Below are 23,217 nucleotides of genomic sequence, written 5' to 3'. Positions count from 1 at the left end.
GATTTCTATAATTTGTCCCCAAACAAACAGCAAAGTGCTATGGAAGGAATTTGCTGCTGAGTGCATACCTTGCTCCTCACAAATTAATTAGGAGGAGGGAAACAGCATGTTATTACCCTAAATTGAACCTTGTGGCCATCTGTCTCTGAGCCACAGCACACATGCAAGCTGTGAATATATCTAGCTCTACTTCTTCTGACCCAAACCATTAACCAAAATTCAGTTCTTGTGCAGTTCTCCATCAGGCAAATAAATTGATGAGGGGCCTCTGATGCAGTCCTTCTTTCTGTTACAGTAAAAAAAAAGTACAACCACTTGTCACTACATCCTTGTAGAAGTTAGAAAGATGGGAGGAAGAAGAAGCAAATGCAGGTTTTCTTCCCCCATACAAGATGCTCTACATTTTAATTAAAAATATTTTTGTAGTCTTTTTTTCTCAGGTTGAGAGTGCTTTTTTGGCCATTTTCATGTCTTTCTCACTGCTGTTTCTGGTCCTGTCTATTGGCTGGCTGATGTCAAAGCTCTGACCTGGTGGGTTTTAACGGGCTCCTGAGAAATCCCTTAAATTCCATAGACAGAGTTCAATTAAACAGTGGCTTTCTGTTGATCTAATCATCACCAAAGCAACAAAGAAGAGGCCATTTATTGTTTGTTTATTTACATAGAAGTAACCAAAAGCTGTGACCAACAAATTCAGCCAAGTAGTAAGGTTTGTGGTTTTGTCTATTAGCCTGTTAGCTGCAGGACAGTATTATAATAGTAGTTGCTAAAAAAAAGACCGTATTCCTCTCCTGACAAAAAGCCTGGAATATCAGTATTATGCTTTAAGTGTAGCTCTGTAGACTGGACTTCCTCTTGACAAAAGGCTGGTGTAGTTTGCAACAAAATCTTTGATACATCATGATTCAAGGTGTCACTAAAGATTAAAACTCCCAAATTTATTCAGGCAGTAATTTAACTTTAACTTTTACCTCCAAAGATGAAAGAGTGAATTCTCTTTTAAAATGAAGAAGACTAGATAAAGAGGTAAATCACTACTGATAGTTTCTGACTTGAATGTAGGTTGGGGTTTTTTTTCCAATTAATAAGTCTTCCTGTAAAAAAAAAAAAAAAAAGAGACATAAATTTCAGTATTTAATGTTAGAGATGAGCACAAGCACTGAAGAAACCAGAGTAAGTCCAAGACCTGTGCAGCTATCAATGAAGTTGTAGTGATTAATCTCATATTCTCAGAATTCTGCTATCAAAGCACAACTTGATTGCCTCCAACACTTCTTTGTACAGAGTTATCGAGTCTGTCTGCATGAGAAATGATTGCTGTGCCAGACCTTTGATTAACCCTCCTTTACCCAAAGCAGAAAAGCAAATCAGAGGAAAGAGGTAATGTTTCTGTAGAAACTGCTACTGATAAACAACAGTTCACCACTTTATCGAGTGGCATTTGTCCCTCTAAGTCAAGCCATTTCAGAAGAAAGCAGGAGAAAGCTGTCAGGTAGTGCAGCTACATGAATTTGAAAATTAATTACTTTGCGTCAGAGGCTATTTTCAACCAAATTATAACGAGACAGGGCCAAGTCCCTGCATCTCAGAACTGTGCTACCTGTTCAGATATTCTAATTGACTTATTAAGTCTGACCACACTGGGCTTGTTATCAATTCCAGAGAGACATTAGTGAGAGCACCTGAGTGAGGATCCTCTCCCAAAACATGATGAAGGGCAATGCACTCACCACAAGCTCCCCCTACTTAGCACTGCACCAGGGTGCAGAGAAAATGGCAAAGTGTTTGCAGGCTGCAGAAACACTCACAGTTCAAAAAAGACATTTTCTGTCCCCCCCTCCCAGGAAAAGAGATGCTTAGATTGACAGCATTGCATAGGATACCTATTTGATTATACCAAGATACAGCTAGATGAAATGCCTTACCAGGAAATTTTCCAAGAGTAGACGTAAGTTCAACTATAAGTCACGGGTGACACAACACTGGTTCCATATAGGCTGTTGAAGAAAGATGGAAAACTCTTTGTAAAGCAGTACTGAAGACTGGCTACAATTCCAAACACTGAAAAGACCTTGAAAGCATTCAGGAAAAAAAAGTAGCAGCTAAGGATTAATTTTGATCAGGACTGGATTTTCTTTTATTTGTAAGACACACGGGACAGGAATGTGAGTGGAGTCTCACCATACCACAGGGAGTTTGGAGATATCTTGCTGTGACAGATTTATACTTCCCCATACAGAGGAAAGGTGGATACTGCTGTTCTGTGCTGTGTTTGGGGTATTTACTTCCACCCTAGGTTTCCTACTGAACAAGCTGACTTTTCTTTATTTGGTGTGTGGAAAATGACTTCTCGGTAGCCCTGTATGAAGTTTTATGTTCTGTCTCCTTGTTTTATTTTTTTTCCCAAAGTGATCCTACTGGAAGTTTTGATTAGGTGAGGATGAACCTATCCAAATTAAAATAATTTTTTATACCTTCTGATCTGGTAGATCTCAAAATCCTTTCCACACCAAAGAAGGTACTTTAAGATTGCATCTAAGTTTGCCAATATTTTAATTTTCCATCTATTATCACTTTGCTGCAGTACAAAACATCAGGGAAAACACAGTCCTTTCTCCAAGATATCTGACATGGAAAGGTATGTGACAGATTGAGCATCTAACACTGGTCTTCCAGAAAGTGGTACAAGCAGTCTTTCTTCGTGGATTTTGTAATGCCAAGCAGATATATTTCTTTTTCTAGAGGCAAAGGTGAAGAATGTTGCTATTGATGAAAGACAGGTTGCTATGGATCATTGCTACATTGATGCTGACCAAGTAGAAACTTCAGAGACTGCAACAGCCACTGTTTTGTTAATTCACATCTCCCATGATTCCATCACATGTGGATCTCTGTTCCTGTATGCTATGGATCCAACACTTTGGTTTCTGAATTCTGCTTTTGTACATTAAAGTGGAATCAAACTAAAAGCTTCTTTAACTATCCAATAAACATATTAAAGAATTTATAGTTTTACATAGATATATATATACCCAGATACATAATAGCATCACAGTGTATAACAAAGGAGGGTATATTTTCTTTGCAGCATGTAAAAGAATGTTGCATGTGAAACTGGAAAACCACTACCATCTCAAGTCATCTAATTTACTTTATTTCCTTCTTATCCCTCCAAAAAAAGTAGCTTATGTCCCACATGATGTGTGTAGGGTACATATTTCTGCTCAGTCAGGCTTGGAGTTGATGTAGTATCTTTAATTTTTCCAAACAGATGAGTTTACTTAAATGCAAATGAGAGAGCCAATACCCAGCTGGGTCTATGAGCATCCTGTGGCTTTGTCAGCTCTGTACCAATGTGTATTGTACATATGCTGATACAAGGTTTTGGTCTGATAAACTTGCAAAAATCAGTACAACATTTTTCTTTTTTCCCTTTGAAGTTCCCAGGCTACTAAAAGCACATTGCTTTGACAGTATTCTGCTGGTACTTTAGAATAAATTTTTGATATTCAATCATATAGATTTTATCGTATGGCTTTCAGGCAGCTAGCAATATCTGGGCATCACATTTGTGTTCAAATGACCAGAAAAAAATTCTCTCTAATATTAATTGTTTATATTAATAAGGCTGCTGGTGTATTACCTCCTGACTTTCAGGAGAGTGATGAGCAGAATCATAGGAATCTTTTAAGAAAATGCATATCAAAAAAACCCATGAAAAGCAGTATTCTGGAAGAGAGAAGCAACCTATTTGCAGCAGGGGAAACAAGCATACTAATGTCCCTTGAAATGGATTGGCCAATTTACTTTTTATGAGAAATGGGAAAAATATACATATATGTCCAGATATGCATTTTAATTTTATTAAACAAATAAACATGAAAGTTTTCTAAATTGCTGGGCACTTGGAGGTGAAAAGCTTAGAGTTTCTTGAAGTCTGCTCATGGAGCCCAACAGGTGCAAGCAAGTATGAAGTCAACCTGCTGAGAAGGAGTAAACTCAAAAAAACCTGAGAGTAACCATTGCTTCAAAAGCATGCTGTCAACACACTATCGCAGTAAGTCTAGGCTGTTGACAGATAGAAAATCCCTCTCAGTTTACAGGCAATTGAACAATTATTTTTCAAAAACTGACAAACTACTGAACTGCATGATATTCTGCAAGAAATAAACAGCACTAACCTGGGTATTATATGTGAAAAAGGGCTGTAAGTGAACAGAGTCTGACAGACTATGGGAGACTATATACCAAGCTAAAAAAGAAAGGTTCTGGATCACAACTCCTTCAAAATACAAGAGGTACATGCGACATTGAAGAAATGCATCACACATACAGGATATCCAGCTCAGTCCACAATATTAAATATTTTGGGTTCTTACCAGAAATTAGGTTTTGTTGAGTCTTATGAAAGATTTTTTATATGCCAATAATTATCTTAAAAATTAAAGTGTGATCTTTGCATCTGAATTCATTGACTGCTGAGACTGAATGCTGAAAACCACAGAATCAAATTGTAGAGGAGTTGGCCAGTATAACAAAAAGCCTTTAGTTTCTGGCATGATAGCCTGTATCTATAAAAGTAGTTTTTCGCTAACTACTTATACTGTGAAACAATATTTTATTATACAGTTTTCCATATCTATCCTAGCTACAAATTCAGTTCAGTTTCTAGCCTTTGTGAAAGAATTTAGAAGCACTTTCTCTTTCAGTCAAGTCAGTGTGAAAAGTCTTGCATCCCCTGACTGAGGCAATGCCATTCTTTCTTGGGCTATACTGGAAAACGAGTCAGAGAAAAAGTCTAGGTTTAAAATATCAGTTAAAAAAAGGTGCTGATTTTTCAAAAGTGTTTTGCATGAAAATCCACTTGAGAAACAGTGTCAATGCAGAATTTCTTTTGTTCCAAGGGATCTGGGAAAGACGTACCCTATAAAACCAAGAGTAAAACATTCTCTGATAACTCCTTTAATATCAACCTGTTGAAGTGTTTTTTGAATCCAGAAGGTGTCTCTTGCATTCAGAGATGATGGTGTTAGTGCTCAAAAACTAGAATACCATGCAGTATCAAAAGTAGGACTCATTATATGGCAGCACACATTTCCGTGTGGGATCACCTTAAGTCTCCCATTAGATGCACATGATGCCCATCTGGAAGTTTGATCTGCTGGCACTGTGTAAATTTAGAAAGATAAAAAAAATAAACAAGGGAAGGAAAGGAAATATGTAAAAAAAAAAAAAAAAAAAGCCCAACAAACATAAAAGAAACAACCCAAAATTTAGCTGAAAAACAATAATATTTCCAATATAATTCAGTTTGGAATAAACTGCTGAATGCTTATGTTGAAGGCATTGAAAAATAAAAAACAGTTGGTCAAAACCTTACCCTTTTATGTCTGCTTCTCTTAGTCTGTGTTTTAAAATATTCTCTCTCGTATTTTTTAAAGTCTTTTTTTTTTTTCTTTAAACAAACTGTTTAAAAGTGAAAAATCCACTCAAAAACTCTTAATAGCCCTGTCAGTGCAATGCTAGCTCCAGAGTTTGGCACCCTTGGCAATAAGGATGAATATGAAAACAGGGTCCTCACCACGGGCTACTTCTGCCTCTTAGTGAGATTTGAGAGGTTGAGAAGGGTTCCTAAGAGCATTAGGGATACATGAAAGAAGAAAGACAGGGGATTAGCCAGAAAGAATGGAAGAATAAGGTTTGTCAAGTAATGAAGCAGATGACTCTCAAGAAGACTGCAGAGCTCCATATAATTCTGACAGGGAAGGGCAGAAGTAGGAGTTTAAGAAGTGAGTCACCATTTCCCCCCTCCCAGCCCAGCTGATAAACTGAAAAAATGAGCAGTTTTAAAATTAAAGCATGCTGCCAAGGACCTGAACTGGGAACAACTTGTAGGTTTTATATAAATCTTCTTAAGACCTTAGCAGAGAGTAGAACTTAAAAGGCTGAAAATATATGTGAGGATTTTTTCCCCCCCCTTGCTTAGATCCTGAGCTCCTTCAGGCTCAAAAGACTTAACTTTTCAAGAAGAGTATTGGACAAGTGGAGAGGTATGAAAATTATCATAATATATGGTATCCTTTAAAAAAAAAGTAATTGTTCAAAAGTAATGAATATGCATAAGTTGTAGTGAGCTAGGATGTTTATTAGTTAATATGTAAGACATTTGTTTGCCATACCTTTTTCTGCTTTTTGTAATACTGCTACAACAATCCTATGATGGCATAAAAAGGCAGAAAGGTGTGAGAAAGAAGAATTTTTTTCAAGTATGAGACCAGCAAATTCAGAGTGAAAAGCAAAATGATTTCTAGCATTATTACCTTCAAATATTTCTTGCTCCTTGACATTGGAAAGGTAAGCTGTGTTCTGATAGACTGATTACCCTCAATGAATGAACTACCTTCCACCATTAACAGCAACTCCAAGTTAGAGAATGGTTGTTTTTATCTAACTTGTTTTAACTACCTGAAAGAAGGTTGTAGCCAGGTGGGAGTTGATCTCTTCTCCCAGGCAACTATCAGTAAGACAAGAGGGCATGGTCTCAAGCTCTGCCAGGGGAGGTTTAGGTTGGATATTAGGCAGAAATTCTTTACAGAGAGGGTAATCAGGTACTGGAATGGGCTGCCCAGGGAAGTGGTGGATTCTCCATCCCTGGAGGTTTTTAAGATGAGACTGGATGTGGCACTCAGTGCCATGGTCTGGTAGCCACGGTGGTAGTGGATCAAGGGTTGGACTTGATGCTCTCAGAGATTGTTTCCAACCCGTCTGATTCTGTGATTCTATGATCCTTGAAGGCTTTTCCTATTTGAAACTTGACTCCTGAGATTTAAGTTGAGGTTTAACTTTGGAAACAGCACTGGGGAGTGCTGATGTTCTGCCACTTTTAAACACCAAAAGGTTGAAGCTTGGGAGATTATAAGAGCAACTGTTTCTTGCCTCATCCTGCAAAATCATATTCTGAACCTTACTGAGATGAAAATGTAACATTTTTTATAGGGACTCATCAGCATCAGACAAAAAGAAAGGAAGGGATACAAAAAGGCTTTGGCTTTGAAGGGCAATTCTGACCACTCCCTCCAGCTCCAAGTAGTCTCAGACTTCACATGGTGCAGATTAATCTCATGACAAAAATGCAATGAAGAAGCCTGCCAAATCAGTAAGATTCATAGAAATAACATGGTAATGGTCACATTTTTTACAAACCTAGCTGTTTAACGGGGAGCCCTGAGCACATAAAGGTATCAGAGGCCTCTAGAGCTCCTGCATACATTCTCCCTATTTTAATTGCAGTACCATGAAGGAAGGGGTCTAGTAGGTGTTTGAGGCAAACATTTTGGAGGATTTACAAAACCCCACTTTACACTTGCTTATGGTGGTGTCTCTTACATTTTATATTGTCATTAAGAAAACTGTGCTCCCCTTGGAAAAGACAATGGGAAATGAGGCAGCAAGCTCTGAAAAAAATGTTGTTTCCCACTTCTTCATTGAGCAGAGTGCTCTGTTCAACCAAGGATCACATTTCTGTGACTCTTTCTTATGATATTAAATTCTTCTAGTTCAGTAATACAGTAAAAAAGAGTGAAGCAGAAACCTAAGACTCACCGCTATTTGGATGATTCTGGCTGAGAATATTGCCTTCAGTAACTCCCTTCATGCTCTCATGTTGCTGACTTGTGAACCATTCCTCTGACTTCCACTGACTAGTCTTTTTCTACTTATAGATCTGTTTTCCAAATTCAGTTAAGTTGTTATTATTGGAAATTTAAGTAGTCTTTTATACGATACTACTGGTGCAGTAATACAAACACAATACAATAGAATCTTTTGAAATTAACGTGCAATGAATAAGCATTACATCCTGTAATAATTAAGAGACAATACTAAATGAGTGGGGGAAAACACAGGTTCTTATTTTGTAAAGAAATTAGAAAATACGTGTAATAAAACTGCACAGTGCCATGTTTGCTTTACTTCCTCTGTCCTTTCTCTATTTTGTATTTGTTTCAACTACCACCAATCAGCAGTACTCATATGACTCACACTCTCATCCATCTATTTGCAAGATGTGTAGGCAATAGAACATTTTTTTAATAAAAAGGAAGAATGAGAGTGAATGTTGCTTTGTAGTAAGATGGTGGGAAGGTAAGGAAGACATCAGAAATTAAATCATTCTTTCAGGTTTCAAGTCAGGTTTCTTCCTAAACTCCTGAAAACACAGTCCAGACCTACCAGTAAACAGGTTGGAAGTGACAGAATACTTTCTAGGTTGGTTTTCCTAAAGAGAATTCCGTATCAACATTAAGACAATTGTGGGTATGCACTGGTAACAACTGAAAGCTCACAATGAGTTCAAACAAATAAGGAAAGATAGAACCTTCTCTTGAAGCACTACTCCTGTATGATATCATTTTTACTTTTGTCTCTCTGGAGCTTTGAGAAGCAAACACCATCTGCTAAGAGCATAAATAGAGCAGTGAAATAAAACTGTATCTGGAAAACAAAACCATCTTCTGTAGTTCTGCATGTCTTCAAACAGCTTCTCTGACGCTTTCAGTTTCTGCTTAAAATAATTTCCATAATAATTCCACACAAAAACTGACTGCGCACAGTCATTCTCCCACTATCTCTTACTTATCACTTAACTAAGTAGAAATGAACTTGTGTCTTGTGTTTTTCTTCCTAGGGTGTTACAAATCATCAGAGTGGTAGGTAGCCTGTACTTTTTTTGGTGCATGCTTTCCTTCTATTCTGGAAAAGGGTACTTTCTGAGGTAAAGTAGAAGATATTGCATACTGTTTATATTGATTGTAATTCATTATTTTACCTATACTTATAGAGGTAAAATTCAACAAATCACAACTACAAGATATGTTTCTTATACCTAAGGCAAGTAACATAGAAGTTGTCAGAGAATTAAATACTTCCTTTATGTTAAGAATAGCAAACTGGTAGTTGGTTGTCAGTTGCTCACTGACCTGTGATAATTTAACTGGCATATAGTGATCCTTTTGCCTCAAAGGGTTATTCTTGAATGCCACATTAAATTGCTGTGCAAACTACAGATAGTCTGGAAATGCCCCAAAGCCTGCTGTGTACACTACTGCAAACATACACAGTGTTATTCACTCAAAGTTACATCAGACTCAAAAGGCCAATCTGATCCACTCTTTTCCTTTCCTTGCCCTTTATAATACTCTCTGCTGCTTTTTTAGTCTATTGATTGTTTTCCTGACACACTTTTCCCCTTCCCTGTCTGTTATTCTCCAATACTGTTTTCTTACCAGTAATACCTGAAGTGACACTCAGCAGCAGTGCTTTGGTAGTATGTGTTGTTTTTCTCATTAGTAGAGATTTTGAGACTTTTTTTTTTTTACTTTTATTTCCTTCCTCTTCTCTCCCCCTTCACTGACCCTGTTCATCTACTCATCATTGATTTCAGTCTGAGAAGGAAATCCATAAAATAATATGATCTCCTGTATTCTATTCCCGAATCCTGCCTGTAACAGCAAGCACTAGCTATTTGGAAAACAATGTTATAACCCCGCTTTTCTCAAATTCTTTTTCTTTGATCTCACTAGTTACAGAAGTCTGAGATATGCTGTAAGCTAATGTTGCCATGGTGTTGTCTTCCATTGGGTCTGACGTCCTCCCAAGGAGGTGTGTGAGTAGCTCTTTTCCCAAAGTTTGAAGCTGCACAATTGACATTTTTTTCCCTCATGACCATATCAAATGAGTAGAGAAGAACAACCAAACCATCAGACAGATTTCACTGAACAGGGGTCAGTGCAACATCTGCCTTGTGTACACTGTGCCTGGATAAACACTGATATATTCAACACTGATGTATCTTGATGCTGCCATTATAATTTCATGTATTTTACAAGCAAAGAGCTCATAGATGAGAATCCAAGGATTAGCTGGACATATGGGTTTGTTTTTTTTTTATGCAGGTGCTTAATCCTCCTGAAGATGGTTTTGAATTTTTTATTTAGCTGATCCTTTTCATCTCTACTTAACCAACATATATTTTCCCAAAATCTTGTTCATCTTCCCTCCCCTGGAATTGCAAAATTTCTGCATAGTTTTAAACACAACTACTTGTAAAGAAAATTGTTTTAATGAAAGCACTCTAACTGTTTAAAACACTCTTAGTGCTTACTTTTTTTGGTAAAGTTTTCAAAAGTTAAGTTTTCAAAAGATGTTGTTGGCATTTTAATTTCATGACAAAACCCAAGATTTTCAATCCTATTTTCCGAAAACAAGGAGTGCTTCACTTAACATTTTTATAAAGCTTTATTTTAATAGAAAAAGCTCTAGGTTGTAGTCCTTGTTAAAATATGCCAAAATAAAAATCTAGCAAAGACAAGATAATAGCCAAAACTTTGCTGTGTATTATTATCCATTCCCTCATGGCATATGCATTAAAATATCTGCCTCTTTTTGTTATTCAATCTAATTATGCAATAGCTTCCTAGGAAATGTTTTTCACTAAGTAAATTGTTATGGAAAGCAATTGTTGGCTATCACCAGCACCTCTGTCCTCTGTGCTGTTTTATATTCTTGTCTACAAACAGAATTTATAACAGAAATAATGTAAGGGTATCTTCCCATGCAAAAACATGTACTAATCCAAGAACTCAAAAAAATGGCAGACTTATGGTATTATATTTGACCTCTGCTGTTTTAGCTTTTGACCCCTGTGTTTAAACATTAGCTGACTTACCTGATGATAGTGATTTCAGGCTTAGCAAAAAGAGAGAATGGTTTTAATAGGATCTGAATGTTTAAATTTTTTTCTTGTTTAATAGGTTTATCTGCCAATAGGGGGGAATGCCTTTCTTATATTAAAGAAAGTAAAGATTTAAAAATTCTGAGGGTTGTAAACAGCATTTTGAAAGCTGTTGATAGGGAATATGATATAGCTGAAGCTTCCTCCTTGCATTTTTATTGATAAGGAGATAGATGAGAGGGAAACACTACAAATTTTGCAGGCTTTTGATGATTTTTACTGATGTCAGAAGTTATGTTAATTTTACATTAGCTCATTTCTAGCTTTTATGCACTTTAGTATTATCACTGAACACTGTTGCCAGAGGCAACTGGCAGCAAACATGATCTTACGTATTTTCCCTCTCTACCATAGTCCCTCTCCTGTATGGTTTTGATTTTGGGGTTTCTTTGAGCATTTTGGAAAGCTAGCTGATTGAGGGGTATTCTGCAAGCCAGCCACTGGGCTGAGTATGAGCACTCCAAATCTAATTAAGGCATTTCCCAAAACCTCCACTTCTAAAGGCAGATGTCAATCCCAGAGAAGAGGGACTCACTCCCATTAATTTTGCTGCAGTCCTTACTGCGTTAAGTAGCTACATTCAGCAGGAACTGCATTTCCCCAAAGAGAGGGAAATGTAACCTTCTGTGCAGCTATTGCCCATAGGCAAATTTCTTACATAATAATAAAACAGAAATTGTGGCAGTTGTCTATGCAGTGTAGAGAATTGGTGGGGGACGAGGGAATGTTTATCATGTTCAGACTCAGAGCAGAACTTGTTTTGAAGCCTTCAGAAACGGAAAAAAAACAGACAGAAACTTTGCAGACAGACTATTGAAGGAAACAAGAGAAAATGCATGGAGAAGTGTTCAATAGTTTATGATGAAATGATATATGAAACCTGTTTCCATGTACAAATAGGCTTGAAAGAGGATGGCTGCTGATGAACATCTCTTCTTCCTTGAGGCCTTCAGCATAAAAGGTTGAACTGCTTTATACATTTAACTCTTGAAATGGCAAGTATACAGAAATGAAACCAAACCAAAAGAATAAAAGGATTAAACGGTATTATTGAATTACTTATTAGTTTCCCAGAGTCTTTTAATCTTTCTACAACTTGCATTGCTGATAACATAATACTGTGATACCAGGGTTGAAATTGCCTTTTGGTAGTTTTAAAAGGCTTTTTGGTTTTACAAATGAAAAATGCAGCAGTGTACTAGGTGTAGGTGGCAACATGCAGGCAGTGGGGGAGCTGCTGATGTGGCCTCTGTGAGAAGAGACCAGGGGTTGCACTGGGTCAGACACAGCTCCATTCAGCTCCAAATGAAGGAACCATTTTACTTCTCATGGCATTACAATTAAAGAGACCAAAGTTTGCTAATGGATCTATGACTTTAAAGGAAGTAAAATCAAGGACACAACTGTGAAAAAGCATTCAGGCTGTGATTGAATTTTGAGTGACTCACAAGGGACATTTGTCTGGCTACAGCTCTGTACCTGTTCTTGCAATATTTAATTTAGAAATAGAAAGAAAAAAGCTTGTCTTTAATTCTAATTATCTAGTTTTCTTCATTTCTGGTTTCTCACAATACAAATCTGACCAACTGAGAAGTGGCATTGAAAAAGTTTGCATCTCATAATTTATTCAAATCACTGCTTTCTTGTTACTCACCGGGTGATCTTTTGCAAAATTAATGCTGCACATTAACACCTACATAAAGAAACTTCTATCCACTTAGAAAAGACTCAAGAACTCTATTCACTCATTATTACAAGCAGAAAATCAAAAAATCACAAACTATTGTTTGCTTTCAGTTGCCCAAATCTACCTGAGACATTTCTAGCCCAATTTTGCAATTGTCTGAAGAGCTCCCAATTCTGGTTCCAGGAATGATTATCTGAATTAATTAGCATTGTAAATTTAAACGCAACCTTTAAAGCCCCAAAGCTTTGATCTGGTTGTTATTTTTTGTGCAAAATTCACAGTTGCATTTTAATTTCTGTATATCTGGTTTTAATAATCTACATTAAGCTTTGATATTCAGTTCAGCAGAAAAAAATACTCACCCTTAAAATCAGAGCTTTTCCAAATTCTCCCAAAAGAAAAATTGCAAACAGGTTTAAAAGTCCAACTCTGTATTTTTTCATTTCCTCAAGTGGCTTTGAATGAGTTTAGTAAAAATCCTTATGGAATTAAGAATCTCTTGACTTGGATATTACAGGTCACAATGATAAAAACTTATTTTAAATGCAGGTTTGGAAAAATTTTCCAAACTGCATTTTTGGAAAGTAGAAGATGCATTTCAAACTGTTATCTGTATTACTTCTAGGAATTATAAATGTGTTAAAAATTTGAGAGCCAAAAAGTACCAAGTCCTTGTCACTTTTTATTATGAAGGAATTTTAAATATTTTTAATTAAAATCTAACATTATCCAGTACATCAAGAATAATTAGGCTGCCTTTATAAAAGGAATCTCTTATGTAGTCCATAAGGAAAAACTATTTTGAAAATGTGGGTAATATAATGAGCTCTGCACACTGGAAAGCAAAGCAGCCTCAACTACAGCGTTTAATCACATAGTCGTTCCAAGAGGACTATTTTGTTGTTATAAGTTTACTTTTTAAAAAAACTTTTTTTTTCTTTTGATAAACATTTATCTGTGGCAAGAGTTGAGTTAAAGATGGCACGGAATGTTGTCTTTTTTATTGGGCTGAAATTTTGGTAATGCTCCCTAGTTTATGGGGGAGTTAGTTATGTGGTCTTCAGAATGATAGAATCATTAAGGTTGGAAAAAAAATTCAAGATCATCAAGTCCAACCTTTGACTGAACACCACCATGTCAAGCAAACCATGGCACCAAGTGCCACATCCAGCAGTGTCTTGAACAGTCCCAGGTATGGTGACTCCATCACTTCCCTGGGCAGTCTATTCCAGTGCTTAACTACCCTTTCAGTGAAGAAATTCTTCTTGATGTCCAACCTGAACCTCCCTGGCGCAGCTTGAGTCCATTTCCTCTTGTACTGTTGCTGATTGCCTGGGAGATGAGACCAAAGCCCACATGGCTACAACCTCCTTTCAGAGAGTTGTAGAGAGCAATAAGGTCACCTCTGAGTCTCCTTTTCTCAAGGCTGAACAGCCCCAGCTCCCTCAGCTGCTCTTCATCAGATTTATTCTCTAGACCCTTCAGGAGCTCCATTGCCTTTCTCTGGAATCCTTCGAGCACCTTGTGAGGAACTGGTTTTTTTAACTACTTTTAAACATTGCTACTGTAGCAAGATATACAAAGATGCCTCCTGCCAGCAAACTGAAGATAAAGGCTGAGGGGAGGAGGCCACAGCCCACAAACTCAGCTTCTTGGAGGCCAAGGGGCCAGTCTCTGAGTGTGTGATGCTGATCTCCCATGAGCCAGACCATGCCAAAGGGGACCCCCTGTGCACGCACCCACCATGAACCTGGAGAGAGCCTCACTCTTGGGGGGAGTGACTCTGAAGCACCCCCCACCTCCAGCCTAAATGTGCAAAAGACCAGCACATCCAGCCTCTGAGTCTTTCCCACAAAACCAGCACGATTCTGCAAAACAAGCACACACACACACACACACACACACACACACTCTCTCCAGGAAAGTACCAGGAGGGATTCTGAGCGGATATAAACCCCCTTTATGTTTCATGAGCTTCTTTCCCCCACCACTCCCCAACAGACCAAGACAACAGTGACAACAACCAAGTTCATTGGAGACCTCTGGATGGTAAATATAAACCCTTATTTTTTCTTTCTTTCTCTCTTTTCCCTTACACATTTTATTGGGTCGTATCTTTATGCTTTTATATTGCCATATTGCTATAGATAATAACAACCAAAATGGCTACATACCTGTTTTCCTTTGCAACCAGATTGTTCTAAAATATACCATATGTGTGTGTATATATATATATATGTAAACAATGATTATCTAGTGTTGATTTACATTAATTCATCCCAAGAGATTTATTAGCAAAAAAACCCCAAAAGTTACTTTTGCCTTGGTCTTGCTGGCCACACTGTTTTTTATACAGGCCAGGTTCAGAACAAGATGCCTATCAGATATCTTATTTATCTCCAGAATAAGATATCTATCAGAAAGAATTTCTGTTCTGTGTTCTGCACACTGTTACACCCCTTGCCTTGCTTTGTGTCTCATCTGAAGCAACTGCCTTTACTACACACCTTTCCTATGGAAAACCTAGACAGAATGATAAGACGGATTTTCTGCATGCACTGATCTTACCCCAGTGTGGACACAGGGTCTTTTCAGGACACAAAAGCTCCCATGTGCTTTGTGCTCACCACTTTGGATATAGCCTTGGGTGTCTAAACACTGCAGATAAGTGCTGAGACCTTGAATTTAATTTGATATTCTGTGGGAAGGAATTGTAAAGAGCAAAGGATGAGCTTACTGTGCTCTCAGTAGCGGTGCTGCAGAGGAGACATGTGGCTGCATTCTCTATTAGCTGGAGTTTCCCAAGTGTTTTTCTGCTTGAGAGAAAAAAATTCAAGGCCTCAAAGAAATAATATCCTTTTAGGAAGTGTTCACACAGGCACATGGCAGCTATACAGCCAGAAGACATGATCAAGAGGAAATTTCTCATATTTTTCCATTAAGCAAAATTCTTTTCTGCTGAAGTCTCATCTTTTCAACTTAACCTTGTATTATTTGATTTCAAAAGATGTAGTCACTAAACATGCTATGTTTTCTGTTTAGCACTTCTAATTTTTTCTATTTAAGTCTTTGGAAACAAGAGAAGCAGGCTGAGGTGTCTGACGAAATTAATAGGTAGGGTTATGGGTGGTTGTTTGTACCTAAGAGTGATGTCACTGCTGCCTGTGTGATTGCTTTGCAGTGTGTGGTCCTTGGAGAGCTACAAATGGAAACACACACACTGCCCAGCAGGATCACAAGGAATAAGGTATGAATGTCAGAGGAGCTGAATGAGGGCCCTTCACAGAGTTGTAATGTATTAGGTAACTTCTCATTTTCACTATTATTTTCACAAATTCTTGACATAAAAACACACAAATCCACAGAAGTAAATAGAGCATCCCACCAGAGTCATTCCAACAGCTACTATTTCCTTTTGTGTTTTATTTCTTCTGACAGCAAAGTAAAAAACCCAAACCCATTGTGTCATAAGAATGCAGTCAGCCCTGCTGTCAGCATGCTGGTTAGACAGAAGAAGAGAGTGGAACAGAGAACAGGGAAAATTGATGATAATTTGAGTTATAAAATTCTGTCATATTTAGCATGTATATGTCAAATCAGGGCTTTTTCTACATTTGAAAGCATAGAACAAGTTCTTTTCAAGGTATAGAAATAAAAACTTTGAGTTACTATTCTTGTTATCTCCAACCAAGGTGGAAAATATGTTGGAGATAGAATACAAATTGTGATTAATAGTCTAGAAACAAACAAACAAACAAATAAAATCCCAGAGTTATCATTCTTACAGGCCAGAAATTTCTGAATTTAAATTTATGATTGCCTTTGGGTTAGGAAAAACCAGCACTCCTTAACTAATGTAATGTTGCTGTTCAGCCTGTCATAGCTCACTACATTGACCAGCAGGCTCTTTGCTGTTGAACTTTTGGCCTATCAAGCTCAGAAATCTAAAGTTTTATCTACCAGGTGACAAATGATAATGGAAAGGAAGAATATCAGAGACAGCCCTCAGAAGAAAAGCAACTGACAGAGAGAGCTGAGTTAGCACTGACATGTTGGCAAACATATGCTTGCAGTGAAAGTGAATTTAGGAACTGAACTGCAAAATTCTTCACTCATTCCTCAAACATTTCGTAGAAGTATAATTTAGCTCAATAATGTGGGTTTCTTTTCTTTTGCAGTCTTCATCAGTCTACAGAGAACAGATTTTAGAGCACCATTCTTTGTCTTACAGTTTCTAATTTTGCTTTCTATTATAGAAAATCAAAATACAGTCTTGTTTCTACCACTCACACAATCCTGAAATGCTGTGTACATCCATTAATCCTGACATCATGGTCATGTCTCAGTTTTGTGTTTAGAGGGAAGGTATTACTAAATTCATATTCCTCACAGGAGCATTTTTCATTTACCTTCATTCTCCCTTGTCACTTACCTACACATTTTCTTCAAGTTCCTTTGAGTTTTCCCAGCTTCTCACTGAGATCACCTAAAGATAGGTAGAGATAAAACATGCCCTGTTATCAAATAATTCTCCATAATAAAATAATCCAGAATAGTTGTATAGAGATTGACTACTTCTGTCAGTCAGAAGATCATGAGGTGATTGAAAAATTAGAGGATACATGGTAAAAATAATAATAATAATAAAAAAAGATAGAGCTCCTAGGTAATGAAAACTCATGCTTGTGCTATTTGGTATTCACTGTCTTAGCTCACACTTCTGCTCTGTTCTGTCAGCCAGTAGCTCCTTTGCTCAAAGGTTTCCTTTTTTTCACCCAGCTGTGCATCTGTGAAAAGTTCTCCACACTTGTAGCATTTTCATTAATCTCAGCACTAATTTTGTAGCAGTAAGAAGTTCATAATATGAAAAGGGAAGAATCTACTAATAATGTTTTTTTAAAAAATCTTGAATACGGGCAAGGCTCAAACTTCTCACAGACTTAAGCACTTTTTAAGGGAGCTCCAGAGTTATGTGACTGCATATTATTTTTTGCCACAAATTCCAGGGGAACATCTGCAGTTAGAATGACTCCCATATATAACAGAAGTAAAAACTAGAAAGGTTTTGGTTTTGTATGTTTTTGATTGTGTGGTATGGCTGGTAGCTTCAAGGAATGATGGAGAGAGAGGATCTTCAAGTCAACACTAGGGGATCTGCCAACTGCCCTGTCCTTCCCAAAAAAAACCCTACACACTGTGGGAGGGGATAAAGTCCCAGTACTACACATGGGGAAGTGGTTGAGGAAGTCAGTGTGGGTTTCTCCTCCCTTGAGAAAATGCAAACCTATCCATGGGATTGTCTTTGCTCAGGGACCAGGGTGTACCTGGTGAGTAATGAAGGAAGATGGGAAGACCCGGAGTGTGCCTCAAGGAGATTTAACCATGGGAAAAAGATGATCTGTGTTTTGAGTTGTGTTGCAGGAAGTAAAGTCACAGGACAATGAAGAGCAAATTCTGTCAGGACCAACGACAGTGTGACAGTGACCCGAGCCGGGCTGGTGTTGGTGCCCAACGATCAATTACCTCTCCTGCCCTCAGTACCCATCCCAACAGAATGGATCCCAAGACCTGAAGTGGTGGAAGATCTGTGCTAGCGCAGGAGATAGTCAGATATGAGATCTGAGTATGACGTAAGTGGTATGGAATAAGGGGTGGAGATTGTATTGGGTCTGGCTGAGCTGGAGTTCATCTCCCCACAGTAGCCCTCACAGTGCTGTGCTTTGCATTGGCAGCTAGAAGGGTGTTGATAACACAATGGTGTTTTGGCTACTGCTGAGCACAGCACCAACACTGTAACATTCCTTCCTTAGTTGAGGTCAAGATCCTGTGAGGGGACCCAAGTAGGCCAGCTGACCCAAACTGACCAAAGGGATATTTGGATATATGATGTGGGATATATGGGATATACCATATGACTTCAGCTCAGATATAAAAGCTGAGGCAAAGAGCAGGAGGGCAGGGATTCATTGCCTAATGGCTGCCTGCTGAGAAACAGTCACACGTACTGAAGCCCTGCTTCTTGGGAGTGGCCGACCATCACTACTCATGGCAAGTAGAGAGTAAACCCTGCTATCTTTTGGTCCTGTGTGCTCAAGCTTCGCTTTACCTTTTGCCTTAAATAAACTGCCTTATCCCAACCCATGAGCTGGGTTTTTTCCGCCTTACTCTCTCCTCTGTCCCGCTGGGAAGGGGAGTGATAGAGCCACAGGGTGTGCACCTGGTGTCCAGCCAAGGTCAACCCACCACAGTCCTTTCTGGACTGGACAGAAAGACATCCTGTCATGGCCTGGACATTATGGTAGTGGTGTTACCTAGTAGGAGTGGTCTAAGTAAAAGCTGAGAAGATGCCACTATTTGTAGAAATACATGCACAGAGACAGTGAGGAAAAAATGTTTTCCATGTAATTTAAAAAAATAGCATTCTATAATTGATCCTTGTGGGTCCTTTCCAACTCAGAATATTCTGTTATTTCTGTGACATTAAACTCTTCTTCTAGATAATTAAAGGCAAAATATAGTATTTTGAGAACTCATCCATAGTGCATGTGTGTGAAGATGCAGTAAAATGAGAAGTAGTTTACTAGAAAAAAAGAATATTATTTCTGTTGCTTACAAGAAATTTGGTTACAATTATTGCAACCTGCCACGTTTCTACTTCAATGTTATAATTTCATATATGACAGTAAGGACAAAGAAACATGTTGGCCTTAAACTGTATCTTTGTATCACTTTCATTGCAATTCACATTTTCTCTGTGGTAACCAATTAGGCATTAGAAGGTACATTCTCTTTACTGTCATCTTCTGCGCAGAGCCTTAGGGGGAGCTTTTCTTTTGAAAAACATAGTGGAGAGACAGGCTGCACTGTTCAGGACATTTTCACTGTAGAAAACTATAGACTTCTTTCATCTCTTTCCTGGAAATAATCTGCATTATTTGAGAAAACACGTTTAATGGCAATACTCCACAAAAACAAATGCACACTTTCCAGTTCAGTAAAACCAGCATAAAATTGATTAGAGTGTTGGAAGATGACATGGCAGTTCCTCCCTCCTGTTTCTCTATAAGTATCATGCCAAACTGTTCAGGATCTAAGATAACTGAGTAAGTGAATCTGATTGCACTATGATGGGGGAAATAACCAGAAATTCTAATAAACTCTGGCTTCAAAGATTTTAGGGACCCCCTTTTGTTGGTTGGTTGGTTGGTTGGTTGTTTAATGTATTTGTGTTTTGTTTTTCCCTTCCTTGTGTTCATCCTTGTAGTCTTTTTATTTAGGGATAAAGAGAAACTGTGTTACCTATTAGCACACAGTAGAGCTTCATCTGTGCTAGTACCTGCTGTTTGTGCTGTTAATAGAACCAAAAGGAGGCATTCTATTGCCAGAGTTCAGGTTTTTATCATGAGTTCTATGACATTTCTTTTTTCTACTTCAAAGCACCTCCCTGTGAAGAGGGAGATCTGTGGGACAGGATCGTATCGATTTGTCAGGTGTGGGTGGTCGCTCTCTGTCAGGCTGGTGGCAGGAGCAGTGATGCCCTGTGATGTACACCAGCCCCAGAAATTTCAGCCTCTGACCTATGGAACTGGATCAGTAATTTTCCACCACAGGACAATGCTGTGACTCCTTCTGCCAGGAGCAGCTGTTGAGAGGTATAACAGAGCCTAAGGCTCTTCAAAATCTGGGAACTTCTCCCTTATTACTATGCCTGAGACTCCCGACCTTATTAACGCCTTCAGGGTGTGAGCCCAAATCCCTCAAGCAGAGGTGGCTGCCCAGAGGCACTGACTGTTGCTGTAATCACCGGAGCCTTACGTGCTTTTAATCTGGGTTGTTTGCTCATCTCCACCTAAGAAATATTTTTATTAATAAAGCCATATGAATAGAGGAATGGCGAATGACGTTGACATTCAAATGAACAATATAACATAAAGGCAACTCCTCCCATCCCTCTAAGTAGATTGCCTTAGTGAGAATTTATAGGAGTACAGGTTTCTGTTGTATTACAACAAGCATTAGTATGAGTGCCTGCATGCTGAACATTTGTAAAATAACATCTTCAAGGGTGCACCATTATACTCTAAGTGCTAGCATTATTTCAAAAGAAACTGTACTGCTTTTAACATTTTCATTATGCACAGAAGTCATAATGAGACTCAATGCTATGTTTGCTAATATGTCTCATCTGTATTTTCACAGAGTAGAATCCTCAGTATTTACAGCAACAAGTGATTATGATCAGGAATTTTGCTTTGACAATGCAAATCCTCTAAATAAGGTTGAAAGACTCTTTAATTCAAAGCCTAGGAGTAAAATGCCATTGTCTCATAACGTTAGCTTTTTTTCTGCCTTACATGATTCTACAAAATGATATCTGTTTTTACCTTCCTGTGCTTGTTTCTCTGATCTCTGTCTAAAAAAATGACTAACCCAACAGAACACCTCACCAGTGTGGCAGTGAAAAGATTGGCGCCTATTCATGGAAAACGCCTGCAAGCTCTAACTGTCCAAAAGTGCACTGAGTATCAGATTTGTAATCCTGCTCTGCTGACAGCTTAACTGTTTCTTCTGAAAAGGCACTCGCAGCACAGAAGAAGGAAAAGGCCTCACAACAATCTGCACAATCCCACGTTATTTACTACCTATCTGTGTAGCACAGCTTCAGCTGGCAGAACGAGTTAGGGCTGAGAAAGAGAGATGCGTACCACTGCTTTGAGAAATGTAAATAAGATTAGAGCTGCCAGTCCCTGCTGAGAGGTAAATTTCTTTTCCAGAAGCTGAACACACCTTTTTTTTTTTTTTTGAAACAGAATCTTTGTTCATGGGAACTGGTAGTCTGCATCCATCTGCCACACTTAAACCCTGGACCCTGTAAATAATCACTGCTCACTGAGTGCAGCTAAGACAAAATATGTAATGTCTTCGGGTTCTACGTGTCTGGGAACTAACCTTCCTCTGGCAGTGAACTTGTGGTCTATCAGCCTGAGCTCCTTTTCATTTATATACTTTTTTGCTCAGTGCAGATGAGGGCAAAGAGAGGAAGCATGGGGGGAATTCAAGGAGTAAACAAACTGTACCAAACAGCTGGGGTGATCAGCTTGCGAATGTAGATAAAAGATGTCATCTGCTACAGCTCGCCTGGTGCACTATTGCTGCTCCTGTGTTGCTGGCAGGATTCATAAACCAGGTGTTGGACATACCCATACAATCTGGGTGGGATGAAAGTTTGAGTTGATACAGCTATTGTGACTGGCGCACTGCAGGAATTATCTATTTGAGGATGTGATTTCATATCTCAATATTTACTACTCCTATCCATGGCCATGTTCCAGTATGCTTTGCAAGTGGTTAATGTTAAAAGCTGCTCATACTTCAGCTAGATCAGAAAATTCTTGACCAAGTGCATAACAATAGTTCTCTGGTAAATGCAAGTTTTTCTGGTTTGGGTTTAATGCAGGGCATACTTCTCTTTCTTTTCACTGAAGAACAGCATGTTTGCAAGCAATCTAAGAGATTACCATTCTCCTAAAATACAACATCATGCTGAAGATGTTAAGCTGAATCTGAAGTGTGTAATAAATAGGCTTAGTTTGATGACATTTAAAGAAGATAGAGATAGTATGTCTCTTTTCAGGCTTTTTGGGAAAAGAGGGTTTGTAATGGCCTTTCAAGATGCATGTTTGAGAAAAGTTTCTATTTAAAAGTCAGGCATGCCAAACACCTTACATAATGGAGTCTGACTTACAAATACCTCAATTATCAATCAACACAGTGAGAATCTATACTCTGCAGCCTGTCAAATAACTGGCCTTTACCACAGAAGCAGATATTGAAGGAATGGAGAGAAAATAAATAATGATTGTTATAAATATTCACTGCTGGTAACACTTTCTTTTTTTTCTTCCTTCTTGGGCCCTCAGGAAAACTAATAAATGATGAAACTTTTCAGCTACTTCCACCCCAGTGGTGTCAAATACCTAGGTCAGAGCTTGCCACCTCTTCTGCCAAAGCAGGCCATGTAGTTTGGCTATGAATCCATGGAAAACCCTCTTTCCATGTGTCTAACCATATGCCCAGAGTCATTGTTGTACAGTCCTGACTGCATGCACTCACGCTGTCACATAGCTGGATATCCTCTATCACATGGCCTGATGCAAATCTCTCTCTCCCTGTGCTTCAGTTCACAGTGTAACCCTGTGTCATCATCGCTGTGTTAGTGCTGTTAGACAAGCTGCCTAACTTGTCTAAGGAAAGGGGTCTGAGACTCTGGAGCCTCATCATAGTGCCCCGCTCAAGGTAGCTCAAAAAAGTTATCAGGCCATTAGGCTGTTGAGCAACCAGAATAACTCTCATAGTCTGAAGCCTACTTCTCACCTTCTTGCTAGGACAGTTGTCCTAGGAAGGATGTGTCACTTCAGCCACCCTCCTAGCTCCAGTTGTCTGGAGCCAGAGATTCCCTTGTAATTCAGCTTGGGGTGAATCTTCTACTTAGATTTTTAAAGATGTGGAGCAGTGTGTTCCAGAGAAAGCTCACTTTCTGCCTAAGGGCATGAAAATGTTGCCTTTAACTTCTGTCTGTATTCCAAATATTTATAAAATATTAGATTTAAGATAACAGTTTCTGAGAAATATCGGAGTTTCTCACACTGATGAAAATTGCATCCTACAGTAGATGTTGTGATGAGTCTCCAACTTTCCACACTCAGTGGGTGTTCCCTAGGTCATCAATGTAACTGACCCT

General features: G+C 38.4%; 1 long non-coding RNA gene across 1 annotated transcript; it reads right to left on the bottom strand.

Moving 5' to 3' along the window:
- Nucleotides 1-922: 922 nt before the first annotated feature.
- Nucleotides 923-16,945, bottom strand: LOC126649426 (uncharacterized). Its single transcript, XR_007631039.1, has 3 exons — nucleotides 16,909-16,945; nucleotides 1,926-1,997; nucleotides 923-1,094 (listed from the first exon to the last, which is right to left on the bottom strand). It is a non-coding gene; the product is annotated as an uncharacterized LOC126649426 (long non-coding RNA).
- Nucleotides 16,946-23,217: the final 6,272 nt, after the last annotated feature.

This window comes from Myiozetetes cayanensis, unplaced genomic scaffold, assembly GCF_022539395.1.
Source record: "Myiozetetes cayanensis isolate MyiCay16 unplaced genomic scaffold, myiCay2020 scf5-8, whole genome shotgun sequence".
Classification (NCBI taxonomy): Eukaryota; Metazoa; Chordata; class Aves; order Passeriformes; family Tyrannidae; genus Myiozetetes; species Myiozetetes cayanensis.
This window is presented reverse-complemented; position numbering and strand designations above follow the sequence as displayed.